The sequence below is a fragment of the Lonchura striata genome, chromosome 6 (genome assembly GCF_050655825.1).
Source record: "Lonchura striata isolate lonStrDom1 chromosome 6, ASM5065582v1, whole genome shotgun sequence".
Taxonomy (NCBI): Eukaryota; Metazoa; Chordata; class Aves; order Passeriformes; family Estrildidae; genus Lonchura; species Lonchura striata.
This window is the reverse complement of record NC_140708.1, coordinates 10,078,946-10,105,383: the sequence shown is the minus strand read 5'-3', so window position 1 is coordinate 10,105,383 and position 26,438 is coordinate 10,078,946. Positions and strand designations below refer to the sequence as shown.

Sequence of the window (26,438 nt, the reverse complement as noted above, 5' to 3'; positions counted from 1 at the left end):
ATGAATTTCCCCCACACTTGGTGCTTCTGGGGCTCTGTTGCAGAAGTTCCCTGAGTATTGCTTTACAAATGCTGTGTACTGCAGATAATACTGTATTATAATACTCTGTTCAGCACCACTTGTGTGGCTCAGCTTTTGTTTCTCCTTGCTTTGGTGCAGCCTGGGCAGGGGTGAAATCAGTGTGAACCAGGTAAGGTCATCACAGCATTCTTTGGAAAGCAGTGAATAAACTGGTCAGGGCTGTTGCTGAGTGGACTGTGTTGGAAAACTTATTTAAGGTATTTAAGAGTTACCATTAAAATCCACATTCATCACACAATCTTGATTTAAACAATAAAAACACCCCAACTAAACAAATTCCCAACACAACACAGAACAAAAATGAACTATTTACACAAAATCCACCCCTCAACCCTTCATAACAATTGCAACAAAAATTCCCCATGATCATTCTACCCTATAACATTTAACACTATTCAGAACTCGAGCCTGCAGTCCCAAAAAGAGTAGGATTACAGCATACCTGACTTACCTCTGAAGTTATGAATGTTGTAGGAAACAAGCTACATAGAATTCTCTGTTTCTCTACTTCTGGTTGAGCATGCAGTGAAGCTGGTGGTGGTGGTGGGGCTGGCTCTTCCCAGGGTGGGCCTGGAGAAATGCTACTGGACACCAACAATGTTAATTCATCCTTGCCAGGGCATTTGAGTGTGGATGTAGGAGATTTGTCTTCTCCAGAGCTGCTGCTTGCCCAGGTGATGGATATTGTGAGTCCCTGGCAGGGGAGATGCTGTGTGTGTGTTGACACTCGAGGGGCTGAGGGAGGCTGGAGGGGTGCCATGGAATGCTCTGGGGTTTGCATCAAGGATGGACATGGCTCTGAGTTGGTTAGAGCGTGGTGCTAATATCACTGAGCTTGTGGGTCCAATCCCTATGTAGGCCATTTATTTAGGAGCTGGACTCGATGATCTTTGTGGGTATCTTCCAGCTAAGAATATTTTGAGGTGTCCTTGCCTGTGGAAGAGGGTTTGGGAGTGGATGATCTTTAATGTCCCTCCCAACCCAAATCACTCCATGATTCTTTGATAGACAGCCCTGTCTTGGGCAGCTCTAGAGGAGTTTGAGGTGGCTGGGCATCCAGTGCTGTGCCTAATGGAAGCAGGATGTGGATGGCCCCATCTGCTTCTGCTGCACCATTAAAACCTGGTTTAATTTGTGCTGCCACAATTCAGCCCCATGTAGCATCCAGTTTGTTTTCCAAAGAGCTAAGATGGGCCTCAGTGTTGCTTTTGCAGTCTTTGTGCTCCATGAACTGCTTGAAATGCAGCCAAAAGTCTCGAGCAGACTGTGCTTGTCCCAGGTGTGCCAGGAAACGAACGGCGAGGACGTGCTTCTCCCTTAACCTTGACTCCTGTCCTCTGCTCCTGGGTGGATGGGATTTACTTGCATGTTGAACACATCACAGGCAACGCTCTCCTTTAATGCAGGGAGCAGGATAAGAAGTTATGGCCCTGTAACTTGCAGTTTGATAGCTTGGAATTGCCCCGGTTTCCCAGCCTCTGCTGGAGAGCGGAGCCCACATCACCGCAATTTATGAGCCGTGGGAGAGCCCAGTAATTGCTGCAGTTGTCTCAGCTGACACCAGACCAAGCTGAAGGCTGCTGCCACTGCTTTCAGAGCTTTCCAGGGTTGATCCAAGGCCTGGCACAATCTTGGCCTCAGCGTCAGGCAACTGAGAAGGCAGCACAGCCCATTGTGTGGGTGGAACTTGTTGCTTCTCTTTAGGGAGAATGTCTTTCTTTTTCCCTACTCACAAGGACTTGGCTCAGAGCCAGAGAATTCCATGAGGAATAGCTTGGAGATGTCTCTGTGAACAGAGATAGGTGAACCTTCCTAGTCCTGTCCTTACTGCTCTTCTTCCTTTCCTAAAAGTGGGAAAAAAGCCTCATGTTCTTTTCCCCATGGCCTTTTCTTGCAAAGCTTTTGGAGATGGTCCCTCTCAGTTCTGGGTATCAGCAGTGTCTGCTGTTCCTCCTTCTGCTGAGGGACATGTGGAGCTGCTTGTTCTTCCCACCAAGGCCTCTCCCTGCCTTTCCTAGAGCCATTCTCCCTGACAGGGATGCTCGCCCTCTTTGGAGTGGGATTGCTCCTCATCCCAGCGTGTTGGCAGCTCTGCCTGCACCCTCTTCAGACCAACATTGTCCCTTTCAGACCCTGAGAGCTTTGCTGAGGGAAACTGGCTTTTTCTCTCTGGATTAGGTGTGGCAGCTCTTTGCCATATGGGAACATTGGGAGTTTAGAGCCCTGGCTTAGCCCTACTGCCTGTAGCGGACCCAAAGGGAACTTCATCAAATCCCAGACTGGTCTGGGTTGGATGAGGTTTTTGCCCATCCAGTGCCACCTCTGCCATGGGCAGGGACACCTTCCAATGTCCCAAGCTGCTCCAAGCCCTGACCAGCCTGGCCTTGGACACTGCCAGGGATCCGGGGGCAGCCACAGCTGCTCTGGGCACCCTGTGCCAGGGCCTGCCCACCCTGCCAGGGAACAATTCCTAATTCTCAATATCCCATCCATTCCTGCCCTCTGGCACTGGGAAGCCACTCCCTGTGTCCTGTCCCTCCATCCCTTGTCCCCAGTCCCTCTCCAGCTCTCCTGGAGCCCCTTTAGGCTCTGCACTCTCCCTGGAGCCTTCTCCTCTCCAGGCTGAATAATCCCAACTCAGTCTGTCTCCAGAGCAGAGGAGCTTCAGCCCTTTAAGCATCAGTGCCAGGCAACTCAACTGCTCTGTGTGGGTGCAAGGTTTGTAGGATTTTTTTTTTTGGCTTCGGTGTCCCTGCTCAGGACTGCCTTCAATGTGCCTTGCTCCTGGCCTTGTTTTTTCTCTCAGACCCTGTAAATATATATATAAATATTACATCTAATCCCTGAAAAATGTGCTTTTCCCTGTGCGAATGTCAGCCCAGTGAGCAGTGGTAGTTCAGATCCATCCTTTAGATGCCAATCCGGGAGTCTGGTGGGGGATGAAGAGAGGCTTCTGTGCTCCCCATCTCCGCACCCCACCCACACGGCTGGGATGAAATGAACTGATGAGAGGGATGACTTCTCCCCCCATCATTAGGATGCAAGTGTTTGCTGAATGTGCCAGATGTTTGGCTTTCATTATCTGGAGGTTTTTTCCTTTCCAGCTCTAGTGAAAGGGAAGCCTGAGCAGGTCCAGCAGAATTCTAAGCAGTTTCCTGTGTGAACGGAGAAAGCAGCATGCTTAATGAACTGCATGGGTAGCAGTGAGTCCAGCTCATGAATGCCGTGTCCCTGGTATTTTAGAGAGATGGCCAAGTGATGGGTTTTTTTTCTGATTTAAGTTTGTGGAATTCATATGGAGTATCCAACTCAGAAAGGCTTTCTTTTATTTTAATATTTTATTTTAAACATCTTCTGTTTTAAGAGTCATATTTCTGAGCTATTCAGAACATCCTACAGTTCTGTATGTGTTAACAGTTGAAGGAAGTGTCTTTACAAACAATTCTTGTAATTGCTCTGGAGAAATCCAGTGAAGACCTTTTCATAGCACTGGAATCTCAGAATCTTTTAGGGTTGGAAAATCCCTGCCAGCCCTTGGAGTCCCACTGTGCCCAGTGCCCACCTTGTCCCCAGCCCAGAGCCCTGAGTGCCACCTCCAGCCCTTCCTGGGACACCTCCAGGGATGGGCACCCCAAAGCTCCCTGGGCAGCCCTGCCAAGGCCTGAGCAGCCTTTCCATGGAGAAATTCCTGCTGCTGTCCCAGCTGAGCCTCCCCTGGCCCAGCTTGAGGCCGTTTCCCCTTGTCCTGTCCCTGTTCCCTGGCAGCAGAGCCCGACCCCCCCTGGCTGTCCCCTCCTGGCAGGAGCTGTGCAGAGCCACAAGGTCCCCCCTGAGCCTCCTTTGCTCCAGGCTGAGCCCCTTCCCAGCTCCCTCAGCCGCTCCTGGGGCTCCAGCCCCTTCCCCAGCTCCCTTCCCTGCCCTGGCCACGCTCCAGCCCCTCCAGGGCTCTCTGGCCATAAGAACTGGACACAGAACACAGGTGTGATCTCACCAGTGCCTAATATACAGGGGACAATCACCTCCCTCTGATAATGTTTTATTAGAAGCATTGGTTTGTGTAGAAGAAGGAGTTGCTGAACTCTGGGTTGTAACCAGTCAGGACTTGGACATTCAGCTGGATTGTGGGAGAAGTGAGTTACTGTTTTACCCATGACTGGATCTGAGAACCTACTGGAAGTAAGAGTGACTGGAGTTGAGTCCCTCAATTCAAATAGAAGTTGTATCTTGCAAGGGATGAACCTTTAGAGCTGTCCTGTTGTTCTTCAGGATTCTGCTCTTCCAGGCTTGAGGGGAGAGCTTGGCCAAAGCTTCTTCCTGATGCTGGAAGCAAGGAGATTATTGTGAGTGAGGCTATGGAATGGTTTCATTTGGAAGGGGCCTTAAAGCCTGTCCTGCCCCAGCTCCTGCCATGGGCAGGGACACCTTCCACTATCCCAAGTTGCTCCAAGCCTCGTCCAACCTGGTCTTGGACACTTTCAAGCATCCAGGGACAGCCACAGCTTCTTTGCCACAGTCTCCCCCCATCACAGGGAGGAATTTTTTCCATCCATCTACTTCACACAAGCTTTGTGAAGAGCGAGATCATCTGAGACATCACATGTGTTCCTTGAACAAGATCCGATGCCTTTCCAACAGGAGGAGAGGATGGCACTTCAAATTCTCTTTAAAAGCATTTTCCCCCTGTGGTACCTGCATGGCTTTGTCTATGTGAGTTTTTAGAGAGCTGCTTCTCCCCCAGGAGCAGGGAAAACTGTGATATTTGTGTGTTGGATGTACAGCAGTGCTGTGTGGGGAGGTGCCCTCACTGCGTGTGGTTTCTCCCCGTGCGTTCCACAGTGACAAAGGGAACTCAGTGGTGGCAGATCCATCCCTTGGAAAGCAGACTCCAGGGGATCAGTGTTCCCATTCAGTGCATCTTTAGGGAAGGCTGGCTGGAATCACTGCAGTGCGGCACCATTTCTCCCCAAATAACTGGAGGAAATTAAGAGTACTTTGAAATATAACGTGTCAGAAAATGATGAGGCCTCCAGCAGTGCGAGTGCAGGAATCTTATCTGTGCCTGTCTCATAAGTCAGAGCTCCTGGAACAGCTTTCTGCAGCGTCCAGCTCAGCTCCTCTGTCTCCCAGACCAACTTCATTAGGAACATGACATTTTAATGCACTCTAGTGGGTTTCCATAACTCGGATCAGATTTGGTATGAATTAGAGAATCAATGAAGGTCACTTTGGTGTGGAGGTGACATTGCCAGGCCTGGATGTGATCCTGTGTATCCCATGGCCTCACTGTGCCTGCTCCTCAGAAGCTCCTTAGTTTGGGTTAGTTAGGACCTCCAATCTTTTTTGTCGGGAAGCTGCAATTTCAGGAAAGGTTGGACTTGATGATCTCTGAGGTGTTTCCCTATCTGTGATTCCAAGAAGAGAATTTGGCCCTTCAGATTTTCTCCAAGAGAGGTGTGCAAGTGTTTGGATTGAACAAAAGCAGGAGGACACAAAGGGAAGAGAGATAAATATGAAAAGAATGGGAAGAGGTAAATCTTGGAGGATGAGGGGAGAAAGAGCAGTTAAACCTTTGAATAAACACAAAAGCAGGCTGGGTTGCACAGATGAATTTTATTCCTCCACAGGAATGTTGTGAGGTGCCCAGCATGTGTCTGTTGGAAGCTAGATGGGAATTGCCTGGAATTGGAATGATTTGGTTTCATGGTCTGTTTTGGAAATGACAGAAAAGCCATCGAGTTCACCCCACATTCACAGCAATCCACTATCCTTTTAATGCCATGTTTTGGAACGCGTTGACTGTGTTGAGATAAGAAGTGGAAAGAACATTCAGTGTTTAGTGTCCAATGTATGTAATAAAAGCTGGAGTATTTACTCTTGTCTGAGGAGAACCAAAAGAGGGTTTATTTAATGCTTTGAAATCCATCTCTAATATTGACCCAAATCAGCTGACTTGGAGTCCTCACCTGGTTTTTAAGTATTAGAGTTAAAATATCAGATACAAAACCCTTCAAAAACAGCAAATGCTTTGTAAAATATGATATGTTTATTTACATAATCTTTATTGCCATGTGATGTGCTTCTTACTTTGAGCAGTTTCTTCATGTGGTGCTCACCCCTCTCTCAAAAATAATTTGGGAACTAGAGGGTTCTTTTTGGTTGAAGGAGAACTTTATTACCTATATTGGTTTCATGTCCCCACTGCAAACCTCAAGAAATCAGGGTTCACGTGTTCTCACAGGAATTTGGGAAAAAGGAGGATGGGATTCTGCATTTTGGAACTAATTAGTCCTATAAAATTCATGGAAAACTGTGTTTCTTGAAGCACCATAACATCTGTTGCTCTCCATAAGAGGATTTTGGAGCAATTACTGCCATTTCTTTAAAAAATTATTCCCCTTCTGCTCAATTACTAACAGTGAAGTATCATTAAATAGACAAATTCAATGAAATACAACTCAATGATTTTTAGTGATATTGAGGGTTTGAGAATATATAAGAATAAGGATGAGCTTAAGGGAAAGGAAAAGCCAATAAAAGTGCAGTTTATTCTTACATGCTGCACACTTATTATAAATTTCTGGCTTGCAGTTAATTCATCATATTCAGTGATCAATATTTTATAAAATGAACGGAGAAAAGCTGGAGCTTTGGCAAGTTTTGGAGAGGCCAACTAAATTTAAGGACAGAACCTTAGCGTTTATTGCAGGAATAGTTGCAGTATTTCAGAACTCACTGTCAAGTAGGGACGTAGAACTTTTTTTTGAGATGTTTTACATTAATACAAGCCATGAGTATATTTAAATTATTGATTTAATATTACGTCTTATGTACCTTGAAATGGAGTTACTCCTGTGATGAGTGCTGTTCATTCTTGCTGCATGGATTATTCCCAAGCTGTTGATGGGTTTTGGGCAGGGGGGCTCCTGTTGTTGTTTAAAGGGTAGGTCTGGGGTAAGTGCTGGCCTGGGGAGCATTTCAGAGCTCTTCCCCTGCTGTGAATCATCCTACTTACTGCTCTCCAAGGCTTTGCTTTGCTCCCAAAGGTTTTATTATTGCAGCTCTTGGTGTTTTGTGTCACCCAGACAGGAGAGCTGCAGGGTAACTCTCCTCCAGGGCAGGTGGGAGTGCAGGTTGCTCCATGTTCCGTGCAATTGTTTTCGATGGCAATACATTAAAAATTCCCAAAGAAGGGAGGAACTCCAGGCTGCTGGGCCTGAGGTTTTGTAGACCCTCTCCCCTCTTTAGAGGAATAGCAGTCCACCTTGAAAACATTTCTCTTCTCAGCCTTTAAAGGCATTAGGCACTGATGGATTCTGTGCAACAGCATTCCTATTGTCTCATCCAAACCCAGAGTACTGCTGATGGAACTCCTGGTGTGATTCTTCCTCTTGCATCTCAGCATTTTTTATCCATTACTTATATTTCTTTTGTGACTCTTAAAGAGCTTTGAAATTAAAGTAAATACTGCATCCTCCAGAGGAACTGGAATGTTTCCTTGTTGCTTCTCTGCTTATTGTTATCTCCCAGCCAGAGAGCCCTGGAGGGGTTGGAGCGTGGCCAGGGCAGGGAAGGGAGCTGGGAAGGGGCTCAGCCTGGAGCAAAGGAGGCTCAGGGGGGACCTTGTGGCTCTGCACAGCTCCTGCCAGGAGGGGACAGCCAGGGGGAGTCGGGCTCTGCTGCCAGGGAACAGGGACAGGACAAGGGGAAAGGGCCTCAAGCTGGGCCAGGGGAGGCTCAGCTGGGACAGCAGCAGGAATTTCTCCATGGAAAGGCTGCTCAGGCCTTGGCAGGGCTGCCCAGGGAGCTTTGGAGTGCCCATCCCTGGAGGTGTCCCAGGAAGGGCTGGAGGTGGCACTGTGGGCACAGAGTTTGTGGTAATTGGGAGTGGGGCTGAGCCTGATCCCAAATTGTCCCCAGCTGTGCAGGACAGGTGAGTGGCACTGAAGGCAATGAGCCATGGAGGGCCCAGGTGCACTGACCCATCCCAGAGGGAGCAGAGGGCTCACAGGTGCAGGGAATCATCATCAGGGTATAAAAGGCTGGGCTGAAGAATGGGAAGGGTTGATGCTCTTTCTGCAGGGATGGGATGGTGCTCTGTGAGCAGACGTTTGAAGCTTTCTGGCTTGGTAAGGTGTTACCTTGAGTGGGCTGAAGCTTTCTGAAAGGGAGTTGTGGCTGAGGAAAGGGAACCGGGGCGGGAGCGCGGCAGTGAGTGGTGATATCTCTGTGTGTTGTGGCCTTCTCAACTGTGACACCTGCTGTGGCAGGCACTCAGTGCTCTGGGCTGGGGACAAGGTGGGTGTTGGGCACAGGTTGGACTCAATGGGCTGGGAAGGCTTTTCCAGCCTAAGAGATTCTGAGTTGGTGTATGAAGCTTCAACTGGCAGAATTGTTGTAGACATCTGCGGTGTGTGTGGTGATCTCACAGAGAGCTTAGTCTGAGCTTAGCCGATATTCTTGTTCCCTGCCATGGCAGGGACACCTTCCACTGTCCCAGGCTGCTCCAAGCCCTGTCCAGCCTGGCCTTGGGCACTGCCAGGGATCCAGGAGCAGCCACAGCTGCTCTGGGCACCCTGTGCCAGGGCCTGCCCACCCTGCCAGGGAACAATTCCTAATTCCCAATATCCCATCCACCCCTGCCCTCTGGCAGGAAGAGGGTTTTTTTTTAATGTAAGGGCAATAAAGCATTACTTTGCAAAAACACCTTTTTGCCAATTTCAAGGACTTTAAGCCAGCCCTAGGTTACATGTGCACCTCCCATTGGTTTCTTTGCTTTGACTGATTGAGCTTTCCCAATGGAAGAATATTCCAATGGAGCATTCCTCTTAGAAACAAGAGGAATATAGGCTCTTGCTGTAAATGACAGGCTTTATCAATCTGGGTATGCAATTTATTTAATTATCTGGAGCTTATTAGATTTTTAGGTAATCCTTTAAATTAGATCAGAAATAATTTTGATGATGCCTTTCAAATGTTTTTTTTGTTTCCTTGCCTGGAGAACTGAGGGGTTCTGCAGTTCTACGAGCTGCTCTCAGATATTCCTGTTGCATTTCCATCTGTTGAAGCTCCTGAGAAAATTTGTTACATATATTTTTAAGGCAATATGTGTTGTTTCAAGCACTATGCCCTGTATTTACATGAAGTTATGGAGTGAGTCTTCTCTCTGGGCATTGCCAGGTGGTTTTGTGGCTCACACTGGAAGCAGGTGGTTAAATCCTTGTTCTATATCTGTGCACAGCAATCTGAGAAGCTTATTTGGAAACCCTTCAGTTCCTGTGCTCTCTCTTTTGTTATTTTTCCTTCCAAGGGGTTTTTAATTTTGCGGGAAAATTATTTTGGTGAACATATCAGGGTCTCCTCCAAGGGGGGGGTGAGGAGGCCACAGCAAGCATGGCAGCAGGCACGATGCCTCCCCATTCACCTTGTGCTCCCCTCTCTTCCCTTTGCTCTGCACACCCAAATTCTCTCTCTGAGCTAGTTTTAGTCTCCAGCAACAGCTTTTGCTTCCTTCCAGAATCTCAGTGCAGCTCATGCAATATACAGCAAACTACTATTTATAGCCATGCTGTTTTTCCTGGCTGAATATGAGTGCAAATTTCCCCTTTCAGTGCTTTGGATCCCCTGTACCCCCTGCTCCCCTTCTGCCTCTCTAGGAGCTGTTTTTTGGTGTTGCTGAGTCTTGTCTTGGATTCCTACATGGAGCTGGCTGCAGTCATGGGAATACAACATGTAAACCCCACTGCAGAGGCTCCTTCCTTTACTTGCTTTCAGTCATATTTGTGTTTAACCCAATTTATTTGGTTTTTTTGCCCCTCAAAGTGAGTCTGCAAGATGAAAATTCTCCCCTAGGCTACAGACACTCTCATCTGCCCCCTGATTGGGACTGGAATTCAAACAGTGTTGCAGGAAGCCATGGCTGGGGTTACCACAAGCTCACTTTTCCCTGTGTGTTACTCAGACAGTGGGGTTTGCATTTCAAGGAGAGGAAAACAAAGAAAGAAAAATGAAATAAACCTGAGGATGCTGCTGCTACAGTGTCTTATCTGTGAAATGATGATGGTTGCACGTATTTTGGCTCTTATCCAACCTGTTGGTAAGAAGTGGAACAATTTTATCTATCCTGTTGGTAATTTAATTTGTGAATTTTGGTTTTTTTTTTTTGTTTTTTTTGGGGTTTTTTTGTCAGGTGTTGACATCACATAGGAAACAGGTGTTTCAGTAAATCCTGCTTTGCATTTCAGTAAATCCTGTTTTGGCAGGAATTTCTCTTGAAGATCCAGCCATGTGGAATTGTGTTTATTCTGGTGTTTTTGAGACCACTGAGCACTTAAGTACCAACTGATTTTGGAGTGGCTGCTCAGAGACATGGCTGCATGTTCCCTGGCGTTTTTGCTGTAGGTGATCTATAAATTCTTGAATGTCCTTGTTATTTTGTAGCCTGGGATTAGCACAAGACCTGAAAAACTGGGTGAGGAAGATGAGCTGCCTTCCTCCTCCAGTCCCTGCAGCACCTGAGGGTGCCAAGCAGTGTCCTGGGTCACTGCCTTGAGGTCACTCTGCTTCCTCTGCTGGGGCTGTTTTGCTTTGGAGTTCTGTATGTTCTTTGTGAAAACAAATTTCCACCAGTGAGGTGGGAGCTTCGCCAGGGGTGCTAATTGCAGCCTGAGCCTCAGGTGCTGCCCAGCTCTTCCCAGTTTGATGATTGGAGTTCTTGCTGGGAAGAGCTTTGGAGCTGGGAGTGAACCAAACCTTTGTGGTGCCATTCACCTCAAAATATCAGGGTTTTTGTACTGCCTGCCCTATCAGGACTAATACAAATGGCACTTTGCAATTCCTTGGTTTAGGGACTTCCTCACAAAACATCACCTGCCATTTTTCCAGCCCTCATCTCCTGTGGATCACTGCCCGGTAGGTGGTGATGCAGTTGCATACTGGGTTAATCCTAAATTTTTCAAAGGTTACCACTTTGGAGGGGTACTTTTTAAATAAGAGTTATTTAACAGCCTGTTAAATGTTAGCTTTAGTCTGTAGAGCAGCAATATTGCTTAATCAGTTTCTCTATAAATTAATGAAGGCTTGATCTTCTCCCATTCTTGATATGTTGCTTTTAGTAATCCCATTAATTCCCAAAGGCTGGAAAGAAACAAATTACAGCTTTTCAGGATTTATGGGTTTGACATTTTGCAAATCCTGCTTTGTGTTCTTGTGTTTTGGGACAGAAGTTTTGGCTTCTGGGAAACCCAATGATTTGCTGACAAATTCCAGATAAACCCCACGTTGCCTTGGGGTTGTGGTGGGGATTTATTTGGTGCTTTTCTCTGGTTTCTGAGTTCTTCAGGTGCTCAGCAGCTTCTAATAATTGGTTAGTGAGAATAAAGCAAATATCAGCATTTTTACTTAAGTCCAGATTTCCAGAACCCCTTGCTTTTAGGGACTGGGCCTGACTCCTGTGCAGGCAGCTAAGGAAATGAGAAGCTGCTGCATGGATATTATGAAGGAAAATCCAGGTTAAATTGCTTTGTGCACATTCTCCACTGGAACAAATACATGAGACTTAGTGGGAAAATTCACCTGCTAAACTCTAGGAATGTTTTGCAGCATGAATTAGGTCAGGAACACACCACAGAGTCAAGCAGAGAATGTTTGGGGGATTTTGTAGGGTAAATGTGGCAGAGAAAATTGCTCCCTCAGCCTTTTGCCAGTGTGAGGCAGGAGCTGAATTACAAAGGTTTAACAAGGCTGGGCTTAAATCCCAGCTCCTTAGGGCCTCACACTTAGTTGTGGGAGTGAAGTGGCAGACAGGTGATGTGCTCAGAAGTGAATTAATGTCCCAAATGTAAATGTTGCCATTTGTCAGAGTGATTATCTTGTCTTCTTGTTGTAAAGCCAACAAGATGCTTTAAAAGGCTTTAGGGACAGGCCCAGAGGGGGAATCTAAAGGCAAACTTTCCATCCCTGCTTTTCAGTGCTGTCAAAGTAACATCTGAGCTTCACAGCCTCCCTTCAGTTTTTTTTGGGGGCAGCTGGTTTATCTGGTTTTGTCTGCTGAGAGTTGATTCTTCTAGCTCCTAATGTTCTTGGTCAGTTCCTGTGGGTTTTAATATTTATTTCAAAAAAAGGGACTGAGCAGGGAATAAAATGAGTGACTGTGAGAGGCAGGTTTGTATCCTTGGAGAGAAACCTGCTGGGCCAGATGAGAATGGAATGACAGAAACCTGTGGCAGCTTCACTCTCCTCCTCTCTCCAAAAACCCCCATCCAGCTGGAGTGTGCTGGAAAGTTTAGTAGGGCTCTGTCTGTTCAGCTGTGGGAGAAAGTCTGATAGCCTAATATGAAAAGAAAGATGCTTAAAGCATGAGTTGGAAACCTGAATTCCTTCTGCTGGGAGGAATTTTTAAAAACTGGAAGTTTGGGTTCCTGCTGAAGTGTGGGGGTTGCTCTAGTGGGCAAGAGAAAGAAGTGACAGCCTTTTAAAAGAGATTTTGTCTCTTGATTTTATTGTGCATGAGAAAACAGTACTCTGTGTTTAAGTGAAGTTTGAAGCACTGCTCTGCTTACCCAAGTTGAAATTTTAAGGGAAGAGTACAATTTCTACTTGGAGTAGTTCCTACTGCTATGAAAAGTGATAAGTTTCCAGTTTCTGTATTCAAACCTTCTTGAGGTTTTTAATTTTTGTGTCTGTGATAGTGTGAACAGAATCTAATTTAAGTCTTAGAAATGTAGGTCTGTTATCTGCTCTCTTTCTCGAGCTCCTAAGATTTCCTGTGTTATTTGTTACTCTAGCATGTGGCAATCAGCCTTTGGAATACAAATGCAAAATTAAGCCCAGTTTAATTTGCATTTAGAGTTGATAAACCTTGCTCAAGATGCTGGTTAAAAAATAAAAAGGAAACAGCAAACCCTTTTCAGTCTTTCCCCTCCCAACCTGAAATTGTAGAGTTTAGACTTCAAAGCAGTTTGGTTTCGTCTTCTAATGAGCAAAATGAGATTGTTTCCAAACTTGTTTATTCCTTCAGTTGCAAGCGTGTGTTTTTGTTTTTTTTTTTAATTGGAGAATTGCAGAAGCAATTAAACAGTACCTTTTCTCTGGTTTTTGATCTTCCTATCACATGCAGTTGAAACTTGGGTATCAGAGTGAGTTTGTTGTGGATGTAACTTAACAGAGCTTGTACAAACTATTTAGAATGAGTGTCCTAGCTAGTGCTTTTTTGGCTTGCGGTTAAATTAATTTAAAAATTGGTTTAAAGCCAAATCACTGCATCCTGTGAAAAGTATCTTCAGTCTTAGTGGATTTTAAAGTAGATTCCCCCCCTGCACACACACGCTTGATGGGGAGAGATGTGGCTTTGATGGGTTTTTAATGGCATTAATTGAAATGTTTGTATTTGGGATGGGTGAGGTTTCCCTCTTGCTGGGCTGGAGCCTGGTCCTTAGGCTTCACTTCTGTGGATGTGAGGAGCGTGGAGACAGATGTTGCTGGAAGCATCAGTGTGTAGGTGAGTTCTAGTGGCATTTCATGTGGATCTGAAATATTGGGGAAGCCCAGCTGTGACTGGGGTCACTGTGATTGCAGATGGAATCAACAGCAGAGACTTTGAGTGCAGAGACTTGGAGATTTTTAGGGGTTGCAGTGGTGCTGTGGTTGCTCCAAGTCCTTAAGAAGAAGACCTTGAGCTGGCCATGGTGGGAATATGGGAGTACAGAGGGAGAGAAAGCTTCCAGCACTTCTCTGGGAATGCTGGAGTCTGCAGAAGTTAAATAGAAGCCTGTAGAGCTCTGTACAACCCCCATGTGTATAAATCACCCCAAAGCACAGCAGGGCAACTCAGCAGTGTGGAGTTTGCTGAGAGAACACCCTGAGAGACTGTTAGAAATGTGTGCTCATGGGAGGAGAGAGCTGCAGGAATGTCTGTAGGTAATTAGGTGGGTCTTGGACAACACACACATGAACTTGCACCAAAATGTGTTCTGTGAGTGCTTTTCAAACCTGCAGATCTTGGACAACAGCACCAGATGGTGAGGTAATAGGAGAAAATCTGGCCTTGTATTCCTTGTGTGCCTGGAAGCCTGGATTGTGTCCTGAAGGAAATGCAGACTGCTCAGTGCAGCATATGTGTGTTTATAAACATCACCCAGGCTGTGCCTGGCAGCAGGGGCTGATGGCAGGGCTCATTCCCAGCTCCAGCCCAAGTGCCTCCTCTGGGAAGGGTTCAGGCAGCGGAAGGTTTGCTTTAAAAATGCAAAAAGAATCCTTGGTTACTTTGGCATTGTGCTGTCTGCTGGCTTCTCATTTACCAAAGGGTTAATTGGTGTTCTAAGTCTTGAGTGGTTGATGCACCTGGTTTCCTCCTCAAGTGTCATAACTATGAGCCTAAATCTGTTAAGCACATTAAAAGAAACAGCAATGAATTAATTCAGAATTAATATTTGTGTTGTAAGCAGAGCTTTATTTTGCTCTTGTGGGCTTAAGTGTGTGCACCCTGATTTCTCCAAACAATAACTGCATTTATACTCCCCATTTTTCATGCACGGGTTATTGCTTTGTTGTAGCCAAACTTTATTAGTCATATTAATAAGAGAACAGTTTTGAAAAGGACATGAAACTTATTGAACCGATTTGTTTGCTCTGGAGGTTTTTTTTTAATTGTATTTTAAGGTATTGACTTGCAGTTATACTGTATTTTTATTTGTTTGCCCTTTACTTAATACTTTGGCATTAGCATCAGCCAAAGTCAACAGCTGAGTGGATTTAACCCTTGGCTTCAGGCTTTTGGGGTTTTCACCCCGTTGGCTTCCTGCCATGCAGTTCTTTAAAGATAAAACCCCAAACCCCTGGTGGTCCCTTCCTTCTGTACCTGCTTTCAGCAGCTGAGTTGTGATCTTCATTACAATGTATTCTAACCTGACCTCGGGAGGTTTTCTCATCCCTTTCTGGAGACAAGGCACAGGTTTGGGACCTTTTCAGAGAGGTGAGGAGGCTGCTCTGCTGATCCCCACCACCAGAGGTGTGTGCTTGGCTCCTGGATCTCACTGATCTCCCTCCAGTTTCTCCAAGAGTCTGGAGTGTGGTTTTATTCCCTCCCTACTTTCTGTTCCTCCATTGCGTCCTGTAAATATCTTTGAGCTTTCCTGCTCTTCTGTCAAAGTTCTCTGAAGCCAAAACTTACTTTAAGGCCTTGCAGGTGCTACTCTCAAGCCCATTTTCTGCACGATTTTTTTTTTTTTTTTTTTTTGCAGTTTTGAGGACTTGGCTGGTCATTGCTCTTCTCAGGCTGAATCTGTGGCCTGGACGTGTTGGTGTGAAATGTGGAAATTCAGGAATGTGAAGATTGCTGGGCAAACTCAGGAATTCTACCACACACATCCATGATTTTTTGGGGTGGAAGATGGTTAGAGTTTGTTCTGCTCTTGCAGCGCTTTCCAAGCTCATTCAGGCTTAGAGCATCTGCAGCGACGCAGGCTGAGCCACCAATGCTTCAGGTGAGGTGGCTTCTGCCTCCAGCTTTGCTTATAATAATAGTCACCCTGGGATATCCCTGTCACTGAAGGGTTCCCTGCTTTCCCCACAAATTCCCAGCACTGGTTTGGAGCTGGAGCATCCAGTGTGCTGCCTTTGGTTTATGGCTAACAAAGAGATTGAAATATTGTTGTCTAATGAGATAAATTGGGATTTGGCTGAGGTTGAAAATTAACTGTGAAATCCATGTACATTGGATGGGTTCATCTCTCCCCCTCCAGCATTCCACAGAAACCTCATTAGTGCCTTTAAAAAGGAACATAATTTCCTCTGTTACTTTAATCAGGGGGTTGGGTTTTTCTGCTTTTACTGGGAATAACAGGTTGTGAAAAGGAAATACCCATACGAGTGTTGTCTCAGATTTTATTTTGCACAAAACTAATTGGATCTGCTAATTTAAATCTCATGCAAGGAGGCTGAGGTAATAATAGTCCTTCTGCAAACTGTGTGGCAGAGCTAGCTTGGATTTGTGGATTTGTTGTTTGGATCCTCATCCTTGTGGAAATAAGGTGTTGCTCCAGGAAAGGCAGAACCAAAAAAACAATTTTTTTTTCCAGCTTCCATCTGTTGGTTTTTAACATGGTTTTATTGATGCACTTCAAATAGCATCTTGTTTTTGCAGTATGACGTTGGGTCACCATCCCTGCAGGGATTTAAGAGCAATGTGGATGTGGCACAATGGACATGGGTGGCCTTGGCAGTGCTGGGGGAGAGGTTGGATTTTGATGATCTTTGAGGGCTTCTTCAAACAGAGCCATTCTGTGATGGGATGCAGTAAGAATGCTGAAAACTCATGGTTATTTGAAAGAAAAGATAATTTCAGGGCAAACCTTTGGAGTGGCTGTTCCTCCCACCTGTAAAAATGGATGCCATGCTTACTTCTCATCACAGATCCTCCTGGTCAGGAGTTTTGTTACAGCTGTTCAGATTGTTGTTACTTTCTTTTTTTGTAGTTCTCGGACTGAGCTGCTGTTTCCTTAAAGTATTTTTTCCAGCTGCCTTAATTTTTCTATAAATATTGATTCTTCAAGTTACATCTCTTCTTGAATTCTGGTTCTTTATTTTTTTTGTGGATAATGTCTGCCTAATGCACATTTGGGTTGCTGCACTTCTGGAAAGGTCCTGGTGTCTCTGGGAGCTTTCAGCTGTGGGGACATTTCTTGCTTCATATTTTGGGTTGAAGTGGTTTTGGGTCTGTCTGCTCTGACTGGAAAATTTCTTTTCTGGCTTTTCTAACTTTCCCAGTAAGGTGAATTTTAAAACAAAGAAGGGGAGTAAAATACAGGGATTATTTTCAGGAATATGCCATTCCTTAGCAAAGCAGCTGTCCACCAATGTACAATCATGCATTAACCTCAGATTCATCCAGATTTGTTTCCCATGGACTCACCACCCCTAGCAGTGGCCAAGGCCAGGCTGGATGGGGCTTGGAGCAACCTGGGATAGAGAAAGGTGTCTCTAGGGTGGAACTGGATGAGTTTTAAGGTCTCTCCAAACCAAACCAATCTGTTTTTCCATAATTCCATGTGTGAGATAAGAGGAACAACTGCATTTTTGAGTGGAGCTGATGTTCCCTGCACAAAGAGCAGTGGCAGATGGCAAGTCCAAACTTTTCAGTATTTTCAGGAAAGGAAAGAGAAATGCCACACTCTGAGCTGTCTCTGAGGGCTCGTTTGCTGTTTCTGTAGATAATGCTCAAATTATCTACAGAATTCTAATGATCATTCTTGACACAAGCAAATACATACCCCAGCCACTGCAGTGCAGGGGAATTTGGCAGGAGGGGATTTTTTTGTGTTCATCAAAAGCACATCTCTTCCAGAAGGACAATAGTTCGTGGATGAAATGGGTTGGTGCTTGCGGAGGGGTGGGAGATCTGTTCTTCTCTGCTATGTCTGTTCTTGGCTTGGTGTGAGTGTGCAGAGCAGATCTGAGCCTGTACCTTGCATTTAATCAGAAAACCCAACCATCACCTGCTTTATAGCTCTCATTTCCAGTTAATGTTTTGGGATAGATGTATCACCTGGTAAATCTGCAAATAACGCAAAGCTGCTCCTTGTGCTGATGGGGAAATCTCAACTAAGCTTAAACACAATGTTTCAGATGATTGTGTTAAAAGAACCCTTTGGGCAATGATCCACATCCCCAAAATCCACACACATTTGCTGCCAAGAGAAAGCTTTTATTTTTTAAATTTTGCTGGTTGAAAATGCTGCATTTCCTCTCTCAAGAATTCTCATGATTGTAAGATTGATAAATACAGTAGATGCATGTTGGAGGAGAAATGCTTGAAAGTACAGATTAAATGGAAGGGATAAGCCTTTTACAGGGTCTGTATGTAATTTATACATCCAGCTTTTAGGGAGGGAGAGACAGATTCCTAGACAAGGACATTTATTAATTTCAGTGGCTGTTTTTTTTGGTTTTTTTTGTTTTTTTTTTCCTTGCAGCCTTTGGAGGTTTGTCTTGCTGCAGTGGCACCAAACAACTGTTGTGTTGTTCATATTCATGGGCTGCCTCACTGGAAACACATTCAGACAGCCTGAATTATCTTGTCCCTGAGCATTGCATTCTAGTGGGGGTTTCTCTGAAGTCCTCACTCCTTAATGCTCACCAGGGAGTTGTGTTCCTTCCTCACAGCACCCCAGGGTGGGTGAGGCTGGAGGAGCAGAGTGGGCAGCTGGTGGCACCTCCCTGCTCCAGCAGGGCCATCCCAGAGCCCAGGGCACAGCATTGTGTGCACACAGCTCTGCCCCAGCCCCAGGGAGGAGAGCCCCCAGGCTCTGTGCACAATGTGCTCAGGGCTGGCACTGCCCAGGGAAGAAGTTGTGCCTCCTGTGCAGGGGGAATTGCTGGGGCTCCTCTCCAGCCTGAGCAGCCCCAGCTCCCTCAGCCTGTCCTGGGCACCCCGATGCTCCAGGCCCTTGCTCAGCTCCAGCAGCTCCTGGCCCTGCTGTGCTGAGGCTCCAGAGCTGGACACAGCACCCAGAGGTGCCTCCAGGGCTGTCCCCGGGCCAGGATCCCTCCCTGACCCGCTGCCAGAGCTCCTCTGCTGCCCCAGCTCCCATTGCCCTCCTTGGTGTCCCCCAGGTCCTTCCCCACAGAGCTGCTCCAGCAGCTCCCCCCAGCCTGTGCTGGTGCCCGGGGCTTTCCCTTCTGCTCTTCTTCCATCTCCTGCACCCTGATGGGAGTAACCCCTACATGGGAATGCAGATTGCAGCATCCCCAACTTGCATTTACTGCAAAGCGACAAAAACCAATGAAGAAAACACAGCCTTACGATACACCTCACCTTCGTCTCTTGCTCTGTACCTACATTTTGGATTTCTTAGTGTCATATTTTATCTGTGGAAACCCAGAAAATAGCTTGCTTTCCCTGAATACTCAGAATATTCCCTTCTTCTGAAAAAGCTCTTCTGGTTCTTTCTTCCTTCAAGCATCCAACACTGGGATTTATACTGAATCTGAATGTGCTGAGTTTTCTTTTTGTTTTATTTTTTCCCTTTAGTGTTTTGCTTTGAGGTGCAGAACTAAAAACTAAGGATATTTTCTCTCTCTGAGGCTTTTTTTCCCAGTGTATTTTGCTACTCTGTGTTTATTTGGGAAAAACTGGATCATAGTAGTAGAGACCTGTAGTTCATATGACTTTGGCTGTACCAGTGAAATTATTCCTGGACCCAAATATTTACTGCTGCAAGAGCTGTAGCTGTAGTTTGATGTGGGTTTATGAAGCAAAGTTCTGTGTGCCAGTAGTTAGTATATAAAGAGTAGCAGTGTATTGGGTGGAATACATAAAGAAAAACAGGAGTTTTGGCCACTGGGTTACAGCTGCTGAAAGGATTTTCCCTATTTTATCTTTAGCTGCATCAAAGGTTTTTGTGATTTTAGGAGTTTTTCGGGGGTTTTTTTGGTGTTTGTGGTTTTTTTGCTCCATTCTTGCTGGTTTGTTGTCCATCATTCCTTTTTATGATTAGACTGGTGACTTTGATGCCAGAAAAAATAGAAAAATCTTTCCAAGGTTTCCCTGTAGAACCTAGTATTAATGCATAACTGAGGCAACAATTTATTGTTAGTTTTTATTACCAACAGACGGGTTCTGCTCAAAACTGGGCCATGGTTTTCTACTCTTTATTCCTCCTACAGATGAACCTTCAGCATGTTATTCCTGGACTATAATTAAGGAAGAGCAGAATCCTGGTGGCTGTTCCAGGCTTCCTCCTGCCTTCCTTTAGAGCTTACCAGGCTTTTATTCCTGGCTGGAATCAGTGGTTGCCTGTAATCTATCTGCCTGGGCCAGTCTCCAGCAGCTCTGGTGGCAATTTTTGCTATTTCAGGATTCCCTAAATGTCCTTCAGGTCAGGTGTATTGTAGACTTCCAATAACTGGGAAGATGGAGTGGGTTTGCTGCAGTCCTTGTTTGCCACACTCATCGGGTTGTTGAGGTGAGGAGGAACTGGAAATTGGGCTGCCTAAATTAGAGGGTTGATGGACATGAAAAGGGGGAAGAACCAGACAGAAGAGGCAAATGGGAGCATTGGAAGCTCCTTGTGAATACCTGGGTGTTTCACACTATTGTTGTCCTTATTCAGAGCTAAAATTATATTTTAATAATAAAGTTTTAACAGTAAGAGCTGTGGAGCTCCAACATACTTCACACAAGCAGAAAAAGTAATTAGCAGGGTGATTTTCTTTTTTTTATGCAGGTAGTTTTGGTTGTTTGGGTTTTTTTTTGGTGCTTGAGGGCCTCATTCTTGCAGTCAAATGTGGAACAAAATAAAATAACTGCAAGTCAAAATTGTTGATGTTGAAATTGTAAACAAGCTGTAAATATTTGACTGAAGGTGATCAACTGTTGACAATAGTTAACAAGGGATGTTATCAATTTTCCCTTGCTTTGAAACTATTTTTAACTATAAATCTTTGTCAAACAACTTGTTCTTGGGCTACAGGAGTTACTGTGGGCATTGTTTCAGCGATAGGTTTGGGATTTGTATTTTCTAAATTGTTTTGTGGTGGTTTTTTTGTGTCGATGGGTGGATCATATTTTGCGATGAGGAAAACAAAGATTTAGATGAGGTATTAAATTATCAGAATGTTGTGAGGGCTGAGCAGCTAGAGGGTAAATAAGGTTTGTAGGGCTGTGCATGATAAATCAAATATGATAATGAATTCTAGATTCAGAAGGGAAAAATAAGACACAGTTTGCATGATAATGCAGGTCACAAGCAGTACTTTTACTTTCAAATGTTGATTAGTTAAGCAGTTTTAAAAAATGATGTTGCATCCATGTTTGGGAACAGTTTGTCAGCATCTGTTTAGAGTTTGTTTTATAATTTCTCCAAAGGGATGTCAAATGGAGGAATTCTGTTGACTAAATTACTGCAGGCTATTAGTTATGCTCTTGAAATATATTATTATAAATGTAAATAATAGTCATCAGCTACAAGCGGATTGCTCCTCTTACAGGCTGGCTTATTAAAAAAAAATCAAAGTTTGTGGAATGCTTCTGAATTTTCAGCAGAAAAATTGGGCTGGTTTTGTGATTTCTGTGGGGAGGTGGGACATGGTCAATAATTGTGGTAGAGGACAGAGGAGGGACCTGCATTTTTTTCTTCATGGCTCTAATTCTTCCTTCCTTTTCCTCCACTGAAGAAGCAACATTTCCTTCATGAAACCTTCCAGCCTTTTCCAGTCAGAGTTCAGCCACTTTTCCTTTTGTTTTTGAGGAGGCTGTTCTGGTGGCTGAAGTTTGAGGAGTGAACATGGAATAAGAGGGTGTTGTCCTGCCTGGGGCAGCTGAAAATATCCTGCCATGGACCAGTGTGGTTTGAGAACTCAAGTGAGCCTTGTTGGGCTTCATCTTCATTCACAGCTGGTGTGGCAAGGGTGAGGTCCCCATGAGCAGAGCCAGGTGGCACTGGGTGGAGTGGTGTCCCTGCTGCTGGCAGGCACAGGACAGCTCTCTCCAGCTGAGGAGAGACCTCAGGGAGCAGATGTGCCTTTGGCCATACTTTGTTTTGGGCTGAGCTTTCCTTGGCTTCTTTCCTTCTTTGGATTTGGCTGCGTTTAATGCCTGTCCTGCATTTTCCCTCACCACTGGACACCTTGGTGTATATGGGATGTGCAGATCATGGCCAGGGAGGGGGGTGAGATCCATTGCTGGGAAAGGAGCTGCTCCTGCTGTTACAGCTGTGATTGCCACCGATCTTCTTGATGGAAATAAGCAAAGCCACATTTGCTGGCTCTCCAGCCTTTCCAGCCAGTTCTTTCTGAATCATCAGCTTTTGAAAAGAGCAATGGAAATTGTGCAAAGTTCTCGCTTTCACAAATAATCATTGTCAAGTAGGACATTTGTCATCTCTGTTCCCTCACAGAATCACAGAGCAGTTGGTAGTGGAAGGGACTTTAAAATCCCTCCCATCCCACACTGGGCAGGGATGCCTTCTGCTATCCAGGTTGCTCAAAGAACCTTTATCTTTGAGGATAACTAAAGATGTTTCTAAATTGTTGGCTGTTCCACTGCTGTTGAAAAGATTTCTGGCCAGAATTGGAAGCAGGTTATTTAATTTTGTGAATTGTTTGTTGTGGAAATTGTACATTACAACTTCTTGGCCTTCAGGTTGTTCTGTGGGAAGATGTCAGAGCAACCTGGACCACAGAATTGGACCCAACTTTGGTTCTTCCACATGCTCTTGTGCCACCGTGAGAGGAAAACCTCTTGGTTTTTCACTTCCTTCTGCTCAGTGGAACCTGCAGAGAGAATCTTCCTTATGGTGTCTGTTAGAAAATCTTGGTGTGTCAGGCCATGCAGTATTCCATGTCTGCTCAGGAGAAACTGATGTGTCTCATCTCTCTGCCTCTCTCCAAGATGTTTAAAGAATCATGACTCACAAGCATCATCCACCTCCTGGCCCTTATTGGTTATTACAAGTTTGTAGATTTTTTTTTTTTTAAATCTCCAGTGTGAGACAACTGAATGCAGAAGAGCGATTTTACTGTTGTTGTTTTGCTTTCTTTCAGATCTGTCGTTCAGTGCTTGCTCATGTCCAAGACAGATTTAAAACTAAAGACATCCAGAGGGGTTGTTCGCCTTCATGTTGCTTTGGGAACACCTGGATGGTTTTTACTTAAAGCCTGAAAATCCCCTTTTGATTTCCTAGCAATTGCAAACACTAAAAATGTGTTTCTAACTTAGAGTGAGTAATACTTCTTTGAATTGTTTTGTTAGTGGATTCAGCAAAAAAAAAAAAAAAAAAAGATTGTGGAACTCATCTGAATCTTCAGTAGAAGAATTGTCCTGGTTTTGTATTTTTCATGTGAGGGCAAGCTGGAGATGGTAGCTGGTCAGTGATTCTGGTAGAGGACAGAAGAGGGACCCGCATTTCTCTCCTCATGGCTCTCATTCTTTATTCCTTTTTCCCCACTGAAGCAATGTTCCCCTCATGAAACCTTCTGGATTTTTCTTCATAACCATAAACAGCGAAATATAGTAATTTCTCTTTTCTCTCTGCCCTCACTTGGTGAAACAAGGCGATTCCACTCCTTTAAGCTCTCGGTATCTTACCAACACATGGCATTGGGGAGTTTTTTTGAGGATTGGGGAGAATGAGGGAGCCAGTCATTTTTGGAGCACTGAAAACTTTTCTTGTCCTTCTCAGTGCCTGCAGGGACTCAGAGCAAGATCTTTGTATCAGGTGGTGGGGTGGTACTTCAGACAAAGTCAGGGAATTACATTTTCTTAATTGGTTCTGATGATTCAGCCTGGAACATGAATCACCCTGGACAGAGCTGGATGTTTCCAGGGTAGTAAGAGCCAAGTAATTTTAGTTTGCCCCAGAGGCTACACTGATGTACAGATCAAGTTCAATTTTTTTTCTTTTTCCACACTTCTAACTGTTCATTTTCTCTTGTTCTGACAGTTTTATTTACTGGGAGCCTAAAAGGTCTGTCAGTATGGACTGCCTGGGCATCCTGTCAGAGCCTGGAGGCAGCACCTCCTCAACATGTGCTCTGTGTAAAAATGTCTGCCTGGGTCATTGGCTTTTTGATTTACTTAAAATAGAAGATGTTTCTGGTGTCCCCAGGAAGCTGCTTGGTCCCAAACATGAGACCTGAACTTAGTGACTTTTCAGGGAGAGATTTCTCACCATGACACAGGTTCTGTCTGCATTGCTTTGTGTCCACTGGGGCAAAGCTGGGCAAGGTGCCTTAGAAATAAAACCTTTTTTTTTAATAATCTTGATGATTAAAGTTTCCAGGAGGAATTTCTCCATGGAAAGGCTGCTCAGGCCTTGGCAGGGCTGCCCAGGGAGCTTTGGAGTGCCCATCCCTGGAGGTGGCACTCAGTGCTCTGGGCTGGGGACAAAGTGGGCACTGGGCACAGCTGGGACTCCATGGGCTGGCAGGGATTTTCCAGCCTAAATAATTCTGTGATTAAAAACCTCATTATTTAAATTTGCTGGTGTTCATTTCAGTAGGAACGCTTGCTTTGTGTTGGACACCTGTGGAATTCTCACTGTTGGAGCTTTTGTTTCTTGTTTATCCTGTTGATGGTTGAACTGTGTAGGAAGGGTCTGCTGCTGGATTTCTTGTCTTGTTTTGCACATCTAAAATTCCTGCCAGGGTGGAGCTGTTCACTTGCTCCTGCGCAGCTCTGAGGGTGGGCAGGCCCTGGCACAGATTCCCAGAGAAGCTGTGGCTGCCCTGGCGGAGTCCAAGGCCAGACTGGACAGGGCTTGGAGCAGCCTGGGACGGTGGAAGGTGTCTCCTTTTCCATCATTAATTGTTTGGGGGTTTTCTAATTTCTGAAGTTGTTTCACATAATTTTTTTTTTTTTTTTAATGAAATGTGTTTGAAGTGAGACAATGTTTGGGGATTTCCCCTCAGTTCTCACTAGTCAAAGTTGTTTGACCTGTTGTTCTTGGCTTAGTTAAAATTCAGGGGCTGTGTTTTTTTTCAAGTGATGTGAAGAGTTTAGTTGAGCCTTCCATTGCACCCTTCCAAATATGAGTGCGTGCTCTGGAGATTAAAATGCTCTATTAGGGACTGATTAAAACATAAAATTAAATTGTGTATCATAACTTTAGCTCCAAGTTTAGATTAATTAAAAACTAAATTGCCTATAACACCTTCCACTTTGGTGCCTTCCCATATGATCAGATGGAACTGGGATGTTTAAACAGTCAACTGAACACACTTTTACCTGAACAATGAGAATTAAATAGGCAGGTTTGGATACTGCACCATTAGGATTACAAGAGACACTGGTTATGAGAAATATCATTGTGTTTTGAAAGTTTAATTGACTTTCAGTTAAATGGGAAAGAAGCATCCAGAATGAAGAATTTTAAGGAGTTGTGATGCCTTTAGCAGAAAACTCTTTTATAAATGGTTCAGTGTAGTTTTAGAGATTCAAAATCAAAATGTCATTTTAATATTTCATTGTCTTTCTTATTTTACAGTAAGCTTGAAGTTCTAGTCCAAATCTTAAATTTCCAGGTGCTAGAGATTATTAGAGGGATTATTAAGTAGTTTCCAAGATGCTGAGTGATGTTGAAAAGGAGCACTGAGGTATTGCACAGCTAATTTTGCTGGAGCCAAGGTGTGTGCGTGTACATAAAAGGTGTTGCATGTACAGCCAAAGATACACTGAACATGTTTTCCTGACTGGTGCTTTATTCTTGTTTATCTGGGGCTTTATTTCATGTAATTAAAGATTTTGGGTAAAATCTGGATAGATCTGGAGCTTTGTGTCAGGTGTTTTTTCCAATGCTGACCTTTATTGCAATAATTCAGTCTGCAGGGAGGACGCTGTCCCTTGTGGCTCTTGCTTCATAACTATTAATTTTAAGATAATTAATCTGTTTACTGAAATTTGTCCCTCTCATGCCCTGATTTTCTTCCTCCTTAGAATATGTACCTGGCAAGCTGTTCTGCAGATTTATCACATGTACTTCAAATGGGCTGAGGAACAAAATGAAGACATTTTTCCTTAAATGCCTGACTGTCCTTGAAGCCTGGGGCTTTGCAGCAGACAGCCCTGAGTGGAAATGGATGAGGAGTTTTTCCTCTGCTCTGGCTTTCAGCAAACTTCCATTTTCTTGCCCTTCAGGTAGGAAATGGGGTGTATCCTACTATGAGGTGGAAAAGCGTAGCAAAACCAGAGCAAAGAGTGCTGAAAAGCATTTGAGGCCTTTTTTTTTTTTTTTTTTTTTTTGGCTACTCAAGTATTCCAAATACTGTGTTTTGTTTTCTGTTTTTTGGAAACAAGCCTGCTCACAGAAATGCTGGGCTTCTGAACTGCTGCTACTTTTCTTTGTCCCTAGGGAAGAAACTGCTTTTGTATTGCAAACTCAGTGGAGCAGAAATTTATGAGCAGCCTGATTTATGCCCTTCTGTTGGGGAGGAGGGATTCAAATAATTGGGAACCTCTGGATGTAGAAACACTCATTTTGTTTCTTCTGTACATTGTGTGATGACTGCAAGATGATCTCCCAAACATCCAGGGGGGACCTGGACAAGCTCCAGCAGTGGCCCATGGGAATCTCAGGGGTTTCACCAGGGCAGGAGCTGGTGCTGCCCCTGGGTAAGGGCAACCCCTGGGATGGATCCAGGCTGGGGATGAGCAGCTGGAGCAGCCCTGGAGAAGGACATGGGATGGATCCAGGCTGGGGATGAGCAGCTGGAGCAGCCCTGGAGAAGGACCTGGGGGTGCTGGGGGTGAGAGCTGGGCCCCAGAACCCCCCCATGCCTGGGCTGAGCCCCAGCGTGGGCAGCAGGGGAGGGGGGGATTCTGCCCCTCTGCCCCTGTGCTCAGGTGAGACCCCACCTGCAGAGCTGCC

General features: G+C 45.0%; 1 protein-coding gene across 18 annotated transcripts in view; it reads left to right on the top strand.

Moving 5' to 3' along the window:
• Positions 1–26,438, top strand: part of LOC110473259 (protocadherin-15) — a 632,634-nt gene that overhangs the window by 322,831 nt on the left and 283,365 nt on the right. For 2 of the 18 annotated variants that reach the window (XM_085583144.1, XM_085583135.1), the window contains exon 5: positions 25,508–25,708. The exons of the other annotated variants lie outside the window; for them this stretch is intronic. The gene's annotated coding sequence lies outside the window, so the exon portion shown is untranslated. The remainder of the gene's footprint in view (positions 1–25,507; positions 25,709–26,438) is intronic. 18 annotated transcript variants of the gene reach the window in all.